General features: G+C 38.9%; 1 long non-coding RNA gene across 1 annotated transcript in view; it reads left to right on the top strand.

Moving 5' to 3' along the window:
* Window positions 1–19,015, top strand: part of LOC139806530 (uncharacterized) — a 59,955-nt gene that overhangs the window by 14,680 nt on the left and 26,260 nt on the right. The window contains exon 2 of the long non-coding RNA XR_011730272.1: window positions 15,272–15,425. This is a non-coding gene — a long non-coding RNA (uncharacterized lncRNA). The remainder of the gene's footprint in view (window positions 1–15,271; window positions 15,426–19,015) is intronic.

A 19,015-nucleotide genomic window follows, 5' to 3' on the forward strand; every position in this document is an offset into this window, starting at 1 on the left:
CCTGTTACTGTGCTCTCTTTCTGTGGAGAGGTGCTGTGGGACATGTACTTGCTTCTGACAGGTTGCTAACTCTTGCTAATTGTTTGTAGCTTATGCCCCAGCTGAAGTAAGCAACTGAATTATCATTTAGGCAATTCTTACCTTCTGCTCAGAATTCTTGAGCAGTGCTGGTATAGTAATATATGCAGTAAAGGAGAAGAGGTTTAAAGTAGACAGCAACTACTTCTAAGGAGCACTGAATGAAAAATTATTCTGAACCCCCTGATAGTGCTTTGACACAATTGCTGAGCTAGGTTGGACAATTGGGCTTTACTGCTCTCTGTAGATTTCCTCAAGAGGCTGAGAACTTCCCTGACATGGGGGCAGTAAAAGAAACTCATCTGACTAAATTTCATATAGTGCTCTACAAAATGGCCAAGTGCAGATATATCTAGCTGAGACCAACATGTATGTGTGAAATGGGAAAAATCTGACCACTGTCTCTATCCACAATACAATAAACCTCTTCTTCTAGCAGAGCACAAGACTTCTATGCTGTAATAGCTAATTACAGGCAGGAGATTCATTCAACACTATTGATAACATATTACTACCTCTTCTTGATGCTTGTCAAGAAAATATCACACCTGTCTTGTAATCCACTTAAATGGGAGAATTATAAAGTATCCCCATGGTAAATATACACTGGTATCAGAACCTGAGCTAAACTTTTTTTTTTTTTTTCATTTTGTGCCTTATTTTTTTAGCTAATATGAGAACTCTAGGGAATAATTTCCACCAAATAATTTCTCTGACAAATTTATTCTCATTTTGTGCCTATGAAATACCATGAATGTTTTTTTAAATGTTTAACTCAAACGCTTTTCCACCTTTTACAGTAACAATTATAAATACTTGAATCCAAGCTGTGCTGCCCAGTAGGGTGTAGCCAGACAGCTTCTGTGGTGCTTTTACACTTTTCTGCTCCTAGAGACTGAGTTAAGGAATCTGGTGATAAGACTTGTAGCATATGAGCAAGGAAGTTCACTTCCACATAATTTGGAGTTCTGTCCTCAGAAATGTTTCTGCTGGTTTGAATGTTTATTGTATGTGAATTCAAAAGAAGAATGAATGTGCCTGTGGCACATGAACTTAGGAGATGGATGGATGTCTCTGGAGCAGGTTCCCCACCCTTTTCAGCCCAAGCATCAGCAGCCCTGTCCTGTACTTTTCCATGATGGAGTGCGTCAGGCTTGTGTCTCAGTGTCACCAAAGTACTGTTTAATACAGGAATGCTGTGAAGACTGACCTTTTTCTTTGGAATGGTGCTAATACCAGGCTTTGTCGTTTACCAGAGGAGACCATCAATTTGTACTCTCTGCTGTCTCACATTTTTTAAGAGCTGGTATAAAGATTGTTAGTGCTATCTAGAGTCTTAGCCTTTGAGGAAAGCTATTCAGATTCAAAGAGGAAGAGATTCTGCACTGGAAACTTCTTTATTTATGGGAAAGGAAGGTATTGATATAAGAGTATGCAAAGAATATGTCTGATGTTCCAAAGTGTGGTTGCATCCTGGGAGAAGAAAGAATAAAAATTACTGAAGTTTCAGCAAATTGCTCTATTTAACTTCAGCTCCTCCTTTTCTTGATCTGGGATCAAGCTGATGCTTGGGGTAGACTCACTGACTCTGCCTTTCTTGGTCTCATGTATCCCCTGTATCTTCACCTTTATTCTGCTAAATAATACAGCCCATTGTCTGCAGTTCCCCTCAAGACATTTCAAGCAGTTCTTAGTGTCAGCTGTAATTCTGTCAGTAACTCAATCCAGGATGGGCTCTCACTGTTTAGCAATGCTCTTGAACTCTGTAGCTCCTTGGAAGCAGTTGCTAAATGAATGTAAACAACGCCCTTGGGATAATAGGCACTACTACTTTTTATTTTTTATCTGTGAAGAAAATAAGACTAACTTCCACTGGGAATGCAACTGGTCTTTCAAAGTGATCCCAGCCAGAGCAAGCTTCAAAGTCCACATTACTTTATCAAAAGTGGAGTCAGTCCTGAATATGAACAAAATCATGGTCCCACACTTGGAAAAGCAGCAGATGCAGTAAAACACTGGCAATAAGAACATAGAATAAGTTGTCATCTTTTCTTTTCTTGAGAGGTTAAGTGTGATCAGGAGATATTTTTGAGAAAACAAATCATGCGCAGAGATGCCAGAAATTCTGTGTCAGCTGCTGAGCATTATTCTTGCTCACCCTGTTGGTAAATTTAATAGCTTGGATCAGAAGCTACAGAACTATACTCTTGATAGGTTCCTGTATGGAGACGAGTGGCTTTGTCCTTGTCAGCTGCAGTCAGGTCCCCAGGGAGCCTCACTGGGACTCGGGAGGTGCTGACCACTGGAAAATGGAGTGAGAGTTGTGCTGCCCTGGCACATCACTGAGCTCTTGCAGTCAGAGAGAGGTGGGAAAGGCAGATGAGCATGGCAAGGAGATACAGTCCTGCCTACACCTCATCTTGCCAATATTCAGACAGACAGGCAGTAGCAGATGCTCTTGTAGGATCTTCAAAATACTTTTTCTGTTTTCAGGGTGCAGAAAGCTGTTCTGGAGTGAGGATGGGAGAAACTGGTGGAACTTAGCTGACACTGAAGGAGTTCTTATCTTTGGCAAAAGCACTTGTGTTAGGGAAACCTCTCTCCCTTACTTACTCTCAGTAACCTTGTGTTACTGAAACCTCTCTCATGCATCTCATTTCTCAAATGCTGGAAAACATAACACCTAAGCATGGTTGGTACAGTGCGTGCGTACTTACTGAAAGTGGATTAAGATTTTTTTTTTTATAACTTCCTGAGAAACTGCTCTCTTCTTCAGTCAGTTTTTACAAGTGTCTTGGATGGAGTTTTTAGGATTTTTCAAGGTTCTTGAGACTGTTAATAATACTCAACAGGGCCTCAGGGAACGAGCAAGATGATCTAACAGGTTGTTTCCATCTCTTATTTCTGTGTCTCTTTGATTTAAGGATTTTCTGCATTTATTGGCTGCTGATTCTCTTGGCCACTTTATACACTGTCTAGTGATTTTACCAATCATAGGTAATGGCAGAGGCTACTTGAAACACCATGTTGTCATAGAAACACAATAGCATCTAGTAGGGTCTAACCTCTTGCTTTCCCATATCAGCCCCCATGGGAAGCAGAAATTCAGGACTTAAAAGTTAATCAATTTGATGTTAAGTTTTAAAAGTGATTTTCTCTTGGTTGCCTGGGTTTCCAGCTGGACGTTCTCATGCAGATTTAATTATTTACACTACTAATGTTATATGGAAATTACATCAGCTAATCATTAGAGCCAGTAACACTGTAGTTACCAGAGCCATCATAACTTTTATTATTTCTCCTATTGTTATTATTCTTGTTTGTTTGCTCAAAGGACTAATTGGATTCCTGTTTCAGTCATTTACTGATGCAGCCATGAAAGAAAACTTCCAGCATAAAAGGGGAGATGTGAACCTGGAGAGACCAGGGTGAAAGCTTCAGGGGTGAGTGAGGCTCATGAATCCTCTGCAGGAATGTGTCTCTCAGCCAGGGGCCCAGTGCCCCAGTGTCTGCTTGGCTCTATTACACTGCCCCACAATTCTTGTGTTTGCAGACACTACTCATAATTGCTTCCCAGCCCACTGCAACTTCCCTTTAGCACACAGTGCTATGGCCTCGTGCTTGGAGATACATGACATCAGAACATTTTCCCCCTTTTCACTCTGGTTTTCAGGTTCTTATTCCTTTTCTGGGGAAGTACTAGTCATCTCGTGGGCTACAGCCTGACACAGGCCCCTCATGAGTTTCTTGTCATGATTCAGTGATCACTTTAGCCTCTGGAGTTTTGTTGTGCACAGAGAACAGTAATTTCAGGTAATCTTTAATAATTTGCAGCTTCAGGGTATCCACAGGAACCAGAGCTTTTTGTTGTATGCAGTCCTTGTGAGTGGTGATGTTTGGATCAGTTTACTGACATTGCACACCCTAGTGAGCACTGGTATCAAAGAGCAGAACAATACTGTGATACTTCAAACAGAGAGGAAAAAAAACCCCACACAGCTGTTGTTTTAACTTGCCATTACTGATTACAAAGAGGTACCAAAGGTCTATGCTGGAGAAGTTCTGCAGCATTAAGAACTGAGCAGATCCAGGCCCATGGCAGATTGCATACTGGGAAAGGCAGGTTATCAGAATTGTCTGCTTCTTCAGTTGCTTTTCCACAGTGAGTGCTGCTGCCAGAGAAGGCTGGAAAAGGCAAAAAGTTATAAAGATGTGCAATATGAATGGTTTCTGGCAAACAAATACTATGTCTCAGCTCACTCAGAGAGGACATCAGACTGCAACTTATTTCTTCTCCTGACCTATGGGTATAGGAAGTCTTAGGAATTTCACCCAAGAGTTGGCTTTTACAGAACTTGCTTAAAGTATAGGCTGGTAGTTCCTGTGAGGATGCTGACAAACTTATCTCTAGTTAAATATGGGAATTTGGTAAGAAGTAGCTCTCTAGGAAGGCTTTATGCTGCAAGAGCTTAGCCTTGCCAGTACTGAATTAGAAAATTACAGATAGAACTGTAGGGTCCCTGTCTCCCATGCTCTCATTATTAGATCAATCTATAGCCTTTCAATAAAAAAATTAAAAAAAGAATCAGTGTGTATCTCTAAAGCTTTATGAGACAATTTTAGAATATAAATGGAATATAATCAGCTGTCTCAAAGTATAGAGACAGCTGCCTGTGTTTGAAGAGAGTCTTAAACAATAACTTTGGTGCAGCAAAAACTTCTGACGTATTTCCAAGGAGTGTTCAGTTCAAGAGCAAAAGCTCACAGAAGCTACTGGTGCTTTCCTAGGACAGAGATGAGCACAGCCAGTGAGCTGAGTGGTGATGGCTTGGACATGATCAGAAGTTAATTGATCATGATACCTCCTTAATCAGAATGCTGGGGAACATGCTGCTCTGTCTGGGAATGGGCACAGAGCCCAGGGCCCTACTGTGACATCTTAGTGCTGATCTTTGCTGACAGTGTCCTTTCTGTAACAGAAATTTATATATTTTCCTTTTGTAAACAGCAACAGCACTGATGTCCTTGGTCTTGTTAAACTGACTTTTCCTCTGTAAAATCTGTATGTAGTTCTGCTGGAATTTGCAGTTCATCTACCTGCTTTATACTTACATCTCTTTGAGAGCTCCTGTTACTTTGCTCTCCCTTCCCCTCTCCTGGCTAACATGTTTCTGAGCTGCACCAGCCCACATAAAATCTGGGAGGAGAAACACTCTCTGCTCTTTGCATAAACTGGTAAACCTCTTCCTGAGACTTCACAACCCTTTGGAACCACACAAAGTATATTTCATACTTTCTAGGTACAGTGCATGAAAATTCTACTAAATAAACAGTATAAAGTAGGTTTTGAGAAAATATTAGTCACCATTATGCAGTTTCAAAACCAAAACCACAAATAAAGTGCTAGTATATTTTGGTTTATTGGTTGTGACTGCAAATACTGTGTATACAAAGGAAACCTTTGAAAACCAATCAGGCTGCAATTGTATGCATTTTAGTCTTACAAGGCAGTTTCTCTAGTAATCTCAGTGCTGATTTTTTTCTTCTGGTATACACAGCTGATCCACTGGACAGTGTTTTTTCTTAGCTCATTCTCCATTAAAAAAACAAACAAACAAAACAACAACTTACCTCCCCTTCTTCTTTGTCTTTTCTATTAAATATAGCAAAATTTTCATACAGTGTCTTTTCACTTCAAAGTTTTCAAAATAAATACATGTGCACTCCAGGAAAAAAAATTTACAAAGTATCTAAATCCTAATTTTTTAGGCTTGCCAGGGCTGCATCTGTTTAAACATGTTGCTTATATGCATGTGTACAGTACAGGAAGCTGGAGTGCTTTTCAGAACTGCCTGGAGTCATATCTTTTTTTATTCTTCTCTTTCTCAAAACAATGTTAAATCTACAAGAAAGGTCAGAGGAGGTCACGATTCCTGACCCAATGCTGAACTGAGGTTGCCTGTACCTTCTTTTTGATGCTCTGACCAGGGTCACTGAACTGGGGGTTATTATTGGCTCCCTGTGTCTATGAGGCGCAGCCTATCCCAAACAATTTTTAAATTACCACTGGCATGAGGCTGTCAGGAAGGATCGTAGCTGGGAATGTCTAGACACTGCCGCCAAGACAAGCTTCCCTGTAGCGGAGACACCGTGCACCGAGGGGGGTCAGAGAGAGGGGCCGGGAAACTGTCCCTGGAGCCCCCAGGCTGAAAGACAAAACTCCCATCAAGTGCCCCGCAATTTGCTCCAGGGGTTTAGCCAAAGAATTTAAGATAAGGAAATCTATAGGCCTTACAACTGGGAGAATTTTTAACTGCTTTATTGCTTTCCATAGATTCTAAAGCCAGCTGTCTGCTTTTATGAGCTCTTTAAATCACACATCACAGTATCTTGTAGCTTCAGTCACACTGAACTGTCTCTGAATTTATACTGATTCTTCTTGACTTTATTATTTAGAAATTAACACCGAGGTATGATTTTAAGGTCGTATCAAAGAATTCTGATCTTTCTGCAAAGCTACAGCACTTCACAGTGCAGGTCAGCTGTGTTTCTCCCATGTCTAACACCGAGGGGTCATGAGAGCATTTAAAGGGTCTTTTTCCTGTTTGTTACCCTGCTTAAGCAGAAATGATAGAGAAAAGAGAGATAAAATCCACTTCCTATACTTCCCAGCCAAGTGCCTGTGTTTCCACCTTGGGTTTAATTGTTTGAGGGTTGTTGTTTTTTTCTTAAATTTCATCCAGAATGTGCTGGGTATTTATTTAATAATGCTATATCAAATTTTATTAATATAATAACTCACACATTAGTAAATAGCATATCATTGTGCTAACAATACAGTCATTTTGAACTTTTAACTTGAAGGATATTTTAACAGGAAAATGCCTTGATCACTCACGTTAGATTATATCTAGCATTAAACTGTCATTCAGCCTTGAAATAAATCTGAAGCAAGATTGTGAAATAAAATTATTAATTTTCATTACATTTTGAGAAGTTATTGTTTATATTTGAAAACTCTGCCCATTGGCAGGTATGTAAGAGATATGGTGTTTGAAATGCCCAATTTAGCTGCAGAGGGTGGAGGTATCTGCTGTGAAGCTGAAATTATAAAGAGCTGCTAAAAGCTGTCTGAGCTGTGGCTGCATTTTGGAAATGGCTGATGTGACCCTATACTCATGGACTTCAGACTTTTATCAGAATAACCTGTGCCAAATCAAGAACGTTGCACGAATGTGCATGGATTCATCTGTCCCTGGCTGCTGCTTGCAGGGATTTGGTCTCTCCTGGAACCTGCCTGGTGTGCCCCAGCCCATTTGTTCCAATGGGGAGATACTGGGACAGTTCTCATGTGGGTCTGGTGGGTGCACAGGATTGGCCCCTGCCCCATGGTCCTGTCACTAGCATATCCCTGCCACATTGACAGCCTGGCCACTAGGGATGCCCCTGTGGCCACTGACTGGGGATGAGGCACTGTCCCAGCAGTGGGAGAGGGCCCAGGTGCCCTGGCCATAGTGGGGTCTGCAGGGGAAGCAGCCCCTTCCCAGGGGTCTGGGGGCCAGGGCTCACCAGGCTCTCTGCAGCTTTCCTTCAGCATTCAGAATTCTGAACCTAAAAACCTCTGCACAAAATCCCATGTGTTTCTCTGAAGACAGCTGAATGGTTATTATTTCCCTAAAGAAAGATGAAGCTGCACGGAAACTGCAGCACTTTCCATTATGTCCCTTGTTAAGGCTGACCGTTTTCCAAAGGGACCATTTTCCTGCTCTTCTCCTTGGCCCTGCCATCACACTGTTTTACAGCATGTTTGGGCTGATCTGCATGTCAGTGGGAAAAAGCCTTTCCATTCGCTTGTTTACCAATATTTGATTTCTTAAACCCACACTGCACTTGCATTTGTACTGTGAGAGGTACTACATAGAGCACCTAACCCAGAACAACTCCTTATTACCTTAGGCACCATGTAGTTAAGCACACTGCAGGCTGACATGGAGCAATAAGGACATCAATTTGCTTAACCTGGAGCAGTAACTTCGTTTAGCACACCTGTGACAAGGTTCACTCACTCACTCACTGAGTAGAACATCCCTGCTCTCTGTTGCTGAGTAGAAAGCCACCTAATGCAGCCAAAGCCAAATTTGCAGCATAAATTAATTCACGTTTCAGTTGTTAGCTCACGTGTAACTTGATCACAAAAGAAAAATAACCCAAAGAGATGATAGTACACATGCTAATAAACTGTAAAAAAAAAAACAAACCAGTGGCATTATGGAAATGACAGTCCTTACCTTGCTCCAAGCAGTTATCTTTCAGTTAAGCAATTATCACATCCATGCCTAAACCACAGATGAAGGATGGCACATGAATCCTTGGAATGAAAGGGAAGATGCTTCCACTCAGCCCCTGCTGCCTCTTAGCCCATCCAGAGCATCATTGTGGGTGTACTGCTGGTAAATGGTTTACAGTTTCTAAGCTCGTCATAATCCTCAGAGGTCACAGGTAAACCTCTGCTTTTGAGGATGCATTTTCACAGAAAGTGCTGGGGTGAATATGAGGTGTGAAACTACCCCATGTCCCACAGCCTGGTCTCAGCTGGCCATACCCAGGGCAGCCTGTCAGGAGCACCAGGAACATAACCTGATGCAGACTGTTGATGTTCTGGGAAAGAAGAGCTGGCACACAACGTTTGGGGACAATTTTTATCTCTTCCTTTTTCTGAGCTATAGTGTAAAATAATGCATATAATGTAATGCACCTTGAATTTCCCATGTAACATTAGCTGCTTCTGTGGATGACTTTTTTTTTTTTTTTTTTTCTTTTTAAGACAGTCCTATTCCTCCATTAGCTTAGTCCACATTTTAAATGGCTCTCAGCTGATTAGGAAAAAGATGGGTTTGTGCCCTCAAAGGGAGTTAATCAAGAACAACTGAAGCAAGTTATTTTAAATTATCTGGCTTCAGAAGTTTGCCTTCAGCTGCTGAGATTTTCAGCTCGGGTAGGATTACAGGTCAGTGTATTTTGCATCTTTCTCTTATATTTTGCAATAATTGAGTAGGAAAATATTTTTTTTCATAAAGCTGCATTTGTCTGTGAATAATCCTATTTTGAACCAAGCCTCTTTCTTCTGAACTCAAGTACAACTTTGTGACAACAGATCCCATTTCAGAGGATGCAAGAAAAATTTGTGTGCTTCCCTTAAGGCAAATGTTTTCAGAGGAGTGTGTTGCTCAGGTATGACCTGTCTATTACTGTTTCAACCTGCTAAGTTTGGGATGTAATGCATGTGAAAATAAAGAGTGTTTTGTGACTGCCTTGCCTGCTCACCCTGACAGCAGCTCTCTGGTGGGGCTGGGCTCAGGTCTGAGAACTCTGGAGAGTCTCATTTACAGCTAGCAAGACAACTTGAGAATAAAAATATGTGCCATGAACCAGCATGAAGGAACTCACTGAGCAAGTGTGTAGATTAGTCTAATGACCCAAGTTTCTACATCCCAGCTGCTAAGTGTTAAATGTTGATACTTTAAAAAATGTTGTACCTGAAAAGAGGTACCATTTTTAAGGAGGTAATTCCCACTTTCACAAGGGAAACTCTCTCGGGTCTGTGGGTCCTCAGACATGGAAGTTGCAAAAGAAATGTAGTAAATAAGTGAAATATAGCAAGTAAAAGAAAACTAGTAATTTTCATCACTATAACATCAGTTTTAGTGATGAAATACATGGCAAGAAAATGTTGTAGCTTTAGAGTTAACAGAATTTTGAAAATAAAAAGAAATCCTTATAATTAACATACAGAATAAAATTATGTTCGTTTCTGTAAGGAGAATTGTCTTTTAAAATACAAATTTGGTAAGACTTTCACAGTTCTGTCTTATGTACACAGTCACTTTCATACCTAAGTACTTGCAAGATCTTTAAAGAAAAAAAAAATTGCTGCACATAATCTGAAAATTTTCAGTGAAAAAAACCATAAAAGTTAAACATTCTTGAATAATGCCAAATTGTTCCAGGTCACTTTATTTTAAGTTGCAACGTTTTGTCTGTTGTTTCCATGAGTGTTTTTCTAATTTTCTGATGTGTCAATTGCTGTTTGCTCACTGTAAACTAAAGCTGAACGTGAGCTTGTGTTTAAAAAGTCTTCTCTCTCTACAGAGTCAGCAAAGTAATTTTTTTTTTGCCTAATCAGATCAACTAAGAGGAATCCTTATTGCAATTATATTGCAGTTATAGCTCCAAAATTGGGTCTTTTCATGGAAATATTGTACCTTATAGCACTGCCTTAGTGTAATTCACAGATCTGTGTTAGTATTCTGTGTTGTGCTTTTGAGTTTTTGAAGCACTTCAGTGTATGACAATGTTTAGATTTTATTACCAAATTTAAGGTTTTAAATAACTAATTTTCATTCTTTACATTATCAGAGCCATTTCTGTTATAAAACAAGTAATTAAAAAAGGGTAGCAGCTACAAATGTGCTACAAATCTAATCTATACTAATTGTATTGAGTGTGATTTAAGAAACATAAGTATAGATTAATGCTTAATAAAAGTACATTTATCTATAAGTACAGGTTTTTTCCTGTTCGTGGCTGTCAAATCCATTTGCACTTAAGATTTTACTTTAAAGTCCAATACACATTTCAAAAGAATTTGTATTTACTGATCATCATAGTAAGCTGCACTCAGATTTAATCTTAATTTGCGTGATATATTTTAAATCATGAAAATTATAAGAATCTTGTTAGATCAAATGTAGACTAAATGCTTCTAAATCAGAAAAATCCTCTAAATTATTAGGAATAGCAAGTGTGATATTCTTGCTCTCTTTTACCCCTCTCCAAACTTAGATGATAGAGGCTGATTTCAGCATGTAGTTTCAATGCATATGAGAATTTTAATTCAAAAAGCCTATGAACTGGATGTGCAATTTTGATACCTTGTAATTCAAGAGCCAGAATTCTTAGTACAGAATTAGGGCAGTAAATCACGGGGTTTTGTCATAGTTTCTCATCATGCTGATACTCCAAACAGGAACACTCACAGTGCATGGTATAGCAAAAATTAATTCTGAATATTTGTGTTATATTGCTTTTAAAAATAACCCTTATTACTTTTAAATTTTTGTTACTAATGAACTGTGTGCTTTTACCATCTTAAATTGCACTACATTTACTCAAAGAGGATTTTAAGCTATGAGAAGATAATTTGGTATTTTTATATCATTTGATAATTTGATTAGTAATCAAATAAATTTGCTAATATTATCGAAAAATTTTGATAATTTGATATGTTTTCTAAATACTATAGTATTTTAGTTAGAAAGAAAAATAATGAGACTAAATATTCTATTCTCCCCTTTTTTTTTTTTTTTCTTCTGAATACATCTTGGAGATTAGTAAAATGTAATCTGAACTACAGCAGATTCTGTCATGGACTACCTTCCATTAGCTAATAAAGAGTAAACTTTAGCAGAAGGTAAAAAAAATAATCTTGTTGCTATAATTTAGCATGTAAATTACCATTCTGATTAGACAGTTTTTGAGACCATTCAGTCTCTAAGATCTCAACATTCTACAACGTCTAAATGGCATCTTTAGTTTCTAAAAATAAAAAGAATCATTTCAATTTATTTGAGGGAAAACAATAATATAGACACAGTTTCAGCCTCAAAGATTTTTACAGCTATATTTTTCAGTACGATTTAGTTTCTCAAACAAGGTATAGAAAGCATCTATTTTGTCTCTCAGCCTTCATTTTCAATTTAATATTCATTCCTATTGAACCAGATTCTTCAAAGTCTGTAATAAGCTGATTCTTTGTTGTTAATTTTAGCATGGGTGCACTTAATTTTTCAGTGTACAAAGGAGCTTATGATAAGTAATTGTGAAGTTAAATATTGTTCCCTGGGCTTTGTATTTATGAAGAAATGTGGCCAAATATATTTAAAATGCAGAATGTTTAGGGCATTGCTAGCTGGTAACTCCTTTTCTATGCAGCAGCTACAGCAGCTGCTGCTTTTTCAGTTTACAGGTACAGTATCAGTAGCATAGCATTTACTTTGTGACAAAGGAATATGAGTTGCCTTGGAGATTTTTAATTAACTCTTCTGCTGTAGCCCTGCCTGCTTATCATTTCAGTTGTTATAGAAGCTTCACATCAGATTTTGGATGTTGTTCTTCAGAAATGTTTTCTTAATCTCCCCAAATTAGCATTTCAGCAAAACAGTGTTTCCATAATGCACCACTGAGTCCACTTTTTTTTTTTAAAGGCACAGTTAGTATTTACAACCAGAATTTTTGCCTTGAATAGTAGTCCTAAAAAGGGGAACCTATATGAATTCTGCAACTAATACAAACGAATATTCTTACTCAGAACAAGAGAAGTCATGGTGATTACTTTCCTACCTTTAATTGGGCTAAGATAAATTTTAATTACCTTTTTCTGATTTGTTCTTCTCAATAAATTAAGATGATTGATATTTTTGGAGGAATTTGGATTACTCAGACTAATTTATTTAATGCAGTATTACTCACTTAACAGATAATCTTGCAGAATAACTTGCTCATTGTCCTGTTAGAACTGTTAATTGTCTCAACCAAGTGAATAAAAATGTATAGGTATGCAAGAAAATAAAGCTAGAGAAAGCAGAAAGTCTTCCTTATAGCAGCCACATCCACAGATTGCAGAAATTTTATCCCTGTACTATTCTTTAAAAGTATGAAATTTACTATAATCAGTCTTGTTCATGTCATTCAACTAAAGCCCAGCTGCTCGTTTTTTTATTTTTTTCAGATTAGTTATAAATGTCATAAATGCTTCCAAGAATATAGAACTGGAAGTCTTTTCTAACCTGAAAATGGAGGGACAAGTTTAAGCAAATATGATTTACAGATACAAGGTTAATGCCATAAGCTAGAGGGAGCTCCACCACAACGAAATACGAAGGTTCAGCTTCATTTATCAATGTGCTTTCCTGGCTTTGTCTGCTTCGGAACATAAAAGACCCAGTTTTATTGCAGATATTATCTACACCATTCTGTGATATGAATGTTATTGTTTAAACTGTTGCTGAGACATGAAACAGCTGAAGCCCTCTACCAGCACCATATTTATGCCAAACCTTTTGATAAATACACAGTTCTTTTTGTTCCCCATCACTCTTTGTCTTCATCATAATACTCAGCCATCTTTAATGAAACTGCATCCCCTATAAATCCAGAGCACAGATATGCTTCAGGAACTCTTTTTGTACCCTTAACTGCAAGTTAATGTCCATCAGTTGTGCAAGAATTCTGAACAAGCCCCAAGCGCTGCATCTGCAGATGCTAATATCCTCCTGTTTTGATTATTTCATAGTGCTCTTTCCAAAGTAATTTACACCACAAATTCACCATACTGACAACCTGGTTTATTCCACAACTGGGCTTAAAGAGTCATCAGGAAAGTGAGGTGAGACTGACCTGCTTTTAAAGGAAGCATGGCTATTGTCACTGGAACATTAGAATCTGTTTGACTCTATTGAGCATCTTGGAGACAAAGCAATCCATTCATAGTCTAAATAATTCTATAGTAAGCTTGTTACCCATGCTGTAGTATTGGCTAAGGGACAATATTTGTCCACTATTATTATCAGACACAATTTCAATGTAAGAAATATTTTTAATTTGTTTGCACCCTTGCCTCCCCTCTGTTCACTGAGATTTCCTAACCCTACATTTAAGGGCTTTCTTTCTTACTTCCTGGTTCTCGATCTATGGTATTGCTCTGGTCATAGAGATAAAAGGAAAGCACCTAATATCTTTCCATTGATTTTTGTTAATGAAATACCACTTTCCAGAGAAGGCAGCAGCTGAAACCATCAAGGCTGGGTTGTGGCTGTGTGAATGAACTTTATTTTCTCTATATTGGGTGTGTAATTTGTGCTGCGTAATTTATTCAATAAATTTGGCTTTTTTCCTGTTTGTGAAGCACCCACAAGCAAATTATGATCTTATTTTACTTTTTGAAACTGTATTATTTTTTTTCTGTGACTTTTAAAAATTTCAAATGCAATTGACCAGCTCTCTTCTCTGTCAGCACAATGAAGTGCACTGGTTAGGCACAGTATTCTCCTATCAGAAAATAGGAATAAGCTCCCCAAGCAAAATTGCTGCAAATGTTCTCCCAGTATAAATTTAAAATTTGGTTTCCAAAGATGCTGCAAAGAATATGTCAACATCTGCTGTGTATCAACATCCCTGAGCACAAAACCTAGCAGGGCTAATCTCATTTGTCAGAAAAGGCCCAGAACAGCATTGTTCCTTAGACATAGCTATATAATTGTGAAGCTTCTTTTGAGGCCTCTATGCTTTAAAGAAGAAATCTGATTGTAAGAATATATGGGAGAAGCTAGAAGTGAGTATATGAGATGCAAAATATTAAAATTTTCTTAGAGGCTTACAAATGAGGATTAAATGAGGATTCTGTTTTGGCTGGAGTCTCCAGTGTTGGAGGTACCACCTCTGTACCATCCTTTTGCAGAGTGGAAATTCAAGTGCCTTGTTCTGCTGGTGGGATTTCCAGCTCCCTACAGTGGGTGGGGTTGGGAGATCAATCTGGTTACCTCAGCAGGTGTCCAACAACTACAGAATGAAAAGTGACCTCTGTTAAGCATGAGAATACATTTGTAGTCTCCACTAAAAGTGTGTCCTGTGAGGATCCTCAGTAAGATAAGTAGTCTCTCAGAAATGGGTCCAAAATCTTTATATAATCTAAGAAGTCTATCCTGAGAAGTTTAATAACACTGTCACCATTGCCACCATCATTAGATGCTGTGCTCATGTCTCTGACATTACGAAGAACTACCATGCATAATTAAATTACAGTTCTATTTTGCAGTGTTTTCAGGAAAGAAGCTTCTGAGGCCAGATCAATAAAAAACATGTAGGAGATCCATGTTCTGTTACAGGTTTCCAGTATCGATATAGAAAACTAATAAATACCTACCATGGTTTGTCAGGAAGGTCAGTTCAGGAACCGAAGGTTCAACAAGCACAATATGGAAATAAAATCTGTATCATCCCAGTGTCAGAAGGAGCAAGGTGTTACTTAACAGCTTTTCTGCCTTTATTTTTTTTTATTGTGTATCCTTTACATTTTTTTAAAATGTATGTACTGGTAGAAGTCTCTTTTTTTTTTTTTTTTTTTTTTTTTTTTCAGGGGAATTTCCTTCTGAGTTGCCACTGAGCCAGTTCCCTGCATGCAAAAAGGGACACCCACATGCTCCTCTTCTGGGCATTTTGCCTTGTTATTGCCTTGGTGATAAACCCACATGTCACCTTCACAGCACTGTTTTCCTGAGAACATGGCAGTGGTAAGTGAACTCCTGGAAATTTCTGGTTGTCTTACTTCTTACAGGATATTTATAGGAGAGCTACATGCTTCACTGGCACTTCTTGAGCAACCTGCCTTATTTTCACTGCCTTGTGCTTATGGGTCACATGCCAGCTGCTTTGATAAACAAAACAAGAGTCACTGAAATATCTTGAAAAATATCATCAGAACTGAGAAAGTTCTGATGGGTTCCTTTGTGCAAAAGCTAACTCAGAATCTAATAGCTACAGGTTTGTCTTAACTGATATGAGGATGCTTTAATTTCTAATTGAAAATGCAAACTTCATAAAATGTTTTAATCGGGCATTTTGTTGTACTATGAACTGATAAGAGTATTCAGACTCATCTTAGGCTGCAATAAAAACAATCAATTTGATTTGCCAATCTAATCAACACCTCATTCATTTTGGAACTCCCTGAATTCACCTAAGACTTCCTTCAGAAAACATTGCTGGTTGCAGTCAGCATTGTAGAAATAGCAAGGTTGAAGTTCCTTTTGCTTCTTCTTTGTATACTTTGAGGCTTAAGTTTGTACTGATTACTTGAAAAAAAATGAGCAGAGCACTGGGTAAAATTGATTTGCAGAAAGTGGTTGTTTCTGTACCAGGAGTAGTTAACATTACTACCTTTGGTTGTTTCTCCTCATTGATAACCTGTAAAAGGCAAAGACAGATGAGTTCTGATATATTGGAGAGTAAATCTTTTCTTAACTTGAAGTTAATTAGCAAAAGCCAGTTTAGCAGGGTGTAATTTTACCTTGAAAACCATAGGAAAGAAGAATAATGCCTTTCGTTGTCTTTGTTGTTGGTAGTCTCAGAAGAAAAAACAACTGTGTTTGATTAACCTCATTTGCAGCACTGTCAGATCAGAATAGCAGGGCTGAGCTTCATTCAGACCTCTGCTGACACCGTCGATTCTGCTTTGGTGTTAGAAATATAAATTAGATCAGACTTGGATGCCAGAGAGCAAACAGATAAAAGGCTAAACCAGTTTCTGTAGCCCTCAGTCCTGGGAAAGCAGAAAAACATCTATGTATTGGTTGGTGTTGACCAAAGACTCGGTATCCTCCTTATCTCCATAACTGTAGAGCACTTCTGCATTACTTTGAGCTTTTACCTTTAATATTTTCAGTCACCTGAGAAAGTAGTGGTGTGTCCCAACTATGCAAAAATGTGCTACTCGGTGAAGAAGTAAAAATTACCAGCTCTTTTACTAGGTCTTGTCTGCCTTATTCATTAATGGCCCTGAGTGGGAGTCTTGGCTTAGTAAAGGGCCAAGGGTCAGGGTCTTGGAGTCCTTTTCTGCTCACAGATGGACCTTTCTGGATGCTGAGTTCTGCAGCATTCACGTGATGAAAGTCTTAGCAGCAATGTTAGCAACTGCAGGACCAGGCTTCTCAGCTGCTTGCATATGGGTCAGATCTTCACCTTGTGGGGGTTAATGGAAAGACTATTATCTGCTTCAGTGGGCTCTGAAGCAGGACTTGAATGAGTGGCAGGTCCTTCTCAATAAGTATGCAAGAAATGTTTATCCTTCTGAGAACTCTGGTTACAGAACTGGCATTAATTTGCAGGTCAGGACATTTGTTTCCAGCAAAATGCCTGAACTAGTTTCTTAAAGGATTTAAATTTCTGTAACACAAAAGCAAAATACTTAATAATTTGTAAATATCGTCAAAGACTGCATGAGAAAAAGGGCTTCTTTTGAAAATATTTTTCTTTCCCTCTCTCAACTTGCAATAACTTTCCAATGCAGATGTTTTAAGAAAAGTAGTTTTTGGTTAGAAGTGGTAAAACAAAACTGGTGCTTTCCCCCCAGTTCAGGGCTGCTTACACAAATGTTTACCAACATCTACCTTGAGACTATGTAATCATTTCCCTGTGTGTCCTTAAAAGTATAATAGAAAGTCAGAATGTGATTTCTCTGTTCTATGCTTCTGATAATTACTGAAGACTTTTAGCTGAGAAATTACCTCTTGAAAATGTGGGGGGGGTTGTTTGGTTTTTTTTGTTTGGTTGGTTGCTTTTTGCTTTATCTTTGCTATTTAATATTAAGTATTTAAGCATTAAGTTCTTGTTTTATGAACAAATATACAAGAAGCGATTATTAGAATATGTTATCAAAGCACAGATGCAAACCATCACTCTGGTGTCACAGAAACAAATAGCTGAAGGAAGCAGTACAGTGTGAAAGGCTTTCTAGAAGGTAATTTTAGTTAGCTGTTTGACAATCTTCAGTTTGTTTTCTGAGTTTGCTGAAAAGTCCAGTTCAACACCTTTGTGAACTGGCTTAAAACAATAAAAGAAGCTTTTAAACAGTGTTTGTTTCTTTGGCATATGTGATACTGCCTTCGCCTTCTGATACAACCACTTGGGATGCAGCCTCATAATGCAGGCTTCCTGTCATACTGGCACCTCGGAGGTTGCCATAGTGACAGACATAAGAAACATTACTTCAGAAATGTTGCTTTATTACAGTTAAACTGCATTTTGAAAAAGGATCAAATTTCAAGTTACTTTGTTTTATATAGAAATAAGCACTATTGGCTTCTACTAATAGGAATTAGTTTGAGCCTGCCCACCCCCCAATATGCATTCGAAAGTACAATGGAGTGTTCTGTATACACTTTCCACTGCTTTTAAGTAAAATGGGCAAGTGTGCCTCTCCTTTCTCTCACAGTACGTGCACACACACTCTTTGCTGCTTTGCTGCATCCAGAACTGCCTTCACATCCAAGCAAACTGAGAAGTGCTAAGTCACTGCTGCCTTCAACGTGCTGTATCTTTTATTTATTAAGAGCTTACTTCAGACTCCATCGATTTTCTTCACATTAATGCAGAAGAGACACAGAGGGGGACATCTGAGGAGTATTCCTGGATATGTTATGTTCCAATGAATTAATCATATAACAAGCATTTTGTAAGCAGGAGAGCCACCTAGCAGGCCTTTGATGAGCAGTCTCCCAGATCTAAGATGGGCATGAAACCTGCGGAGATTCCAGCAGAAAAGCTCCTCGGCCGCCCTCTCCCCCTGCAGCGCCGGCTCCAGCACAGCTGGGGCAGCCCCGGGCTAGCAGCATCCCAGCCCCTCCGCTGATTAAACCGATCCCCACCACTTTGCCTAATACGTAAGATTAAAGGGTGCGTTGGCGAGGGGGAGGAGCTGGAGCACAGCTTAGAAACAGGTGAATTGAGGGTTTGCAGGAGGAATGTTCAGCCCCCTTAGAGCCTTCTGGCCACAGGCTCCCCTTCCCCAAGCCTGCAGCTGAGCGGGTGCCCCGTGCCCCAAGGGCACAGCCAGTGCGGGCATGGGCCACCACAAGAACTGTGTGCCAGCAGGTGAGGAGCACTACTGAAAGGTCTGAAGTATTTAATTTTAGATATTTGGAAGTGACATTAAAGATAATGCACAGTGCTGTGCAGGACCTGGTTCTGCTCACTTGCCTGAGAAGCAATTGCATTGCAGTGCACCTGCTGCAGGCATCCTGAGTGCAGGGAAATGTCAAATCTTCATTTTCTTGAAAGTTACAGCTTTCCATTCCCTGTTAACATCACTCTGCTGTACACAAGT

Source organism: Heliangelus exortis, chromosome 22 (genome assembly GCF_036169615.1).
Source record: "Heliangelus exortis chromosome 22, bHelExo1.hap1, whole genome shotgun sequence".
NCBI classification, from domain to species: Eukaryota; Metazoa; Chordata; class Aves; order Apodiformes; family Trochilidae; genus Heliangelus; species Heliangelus exortis.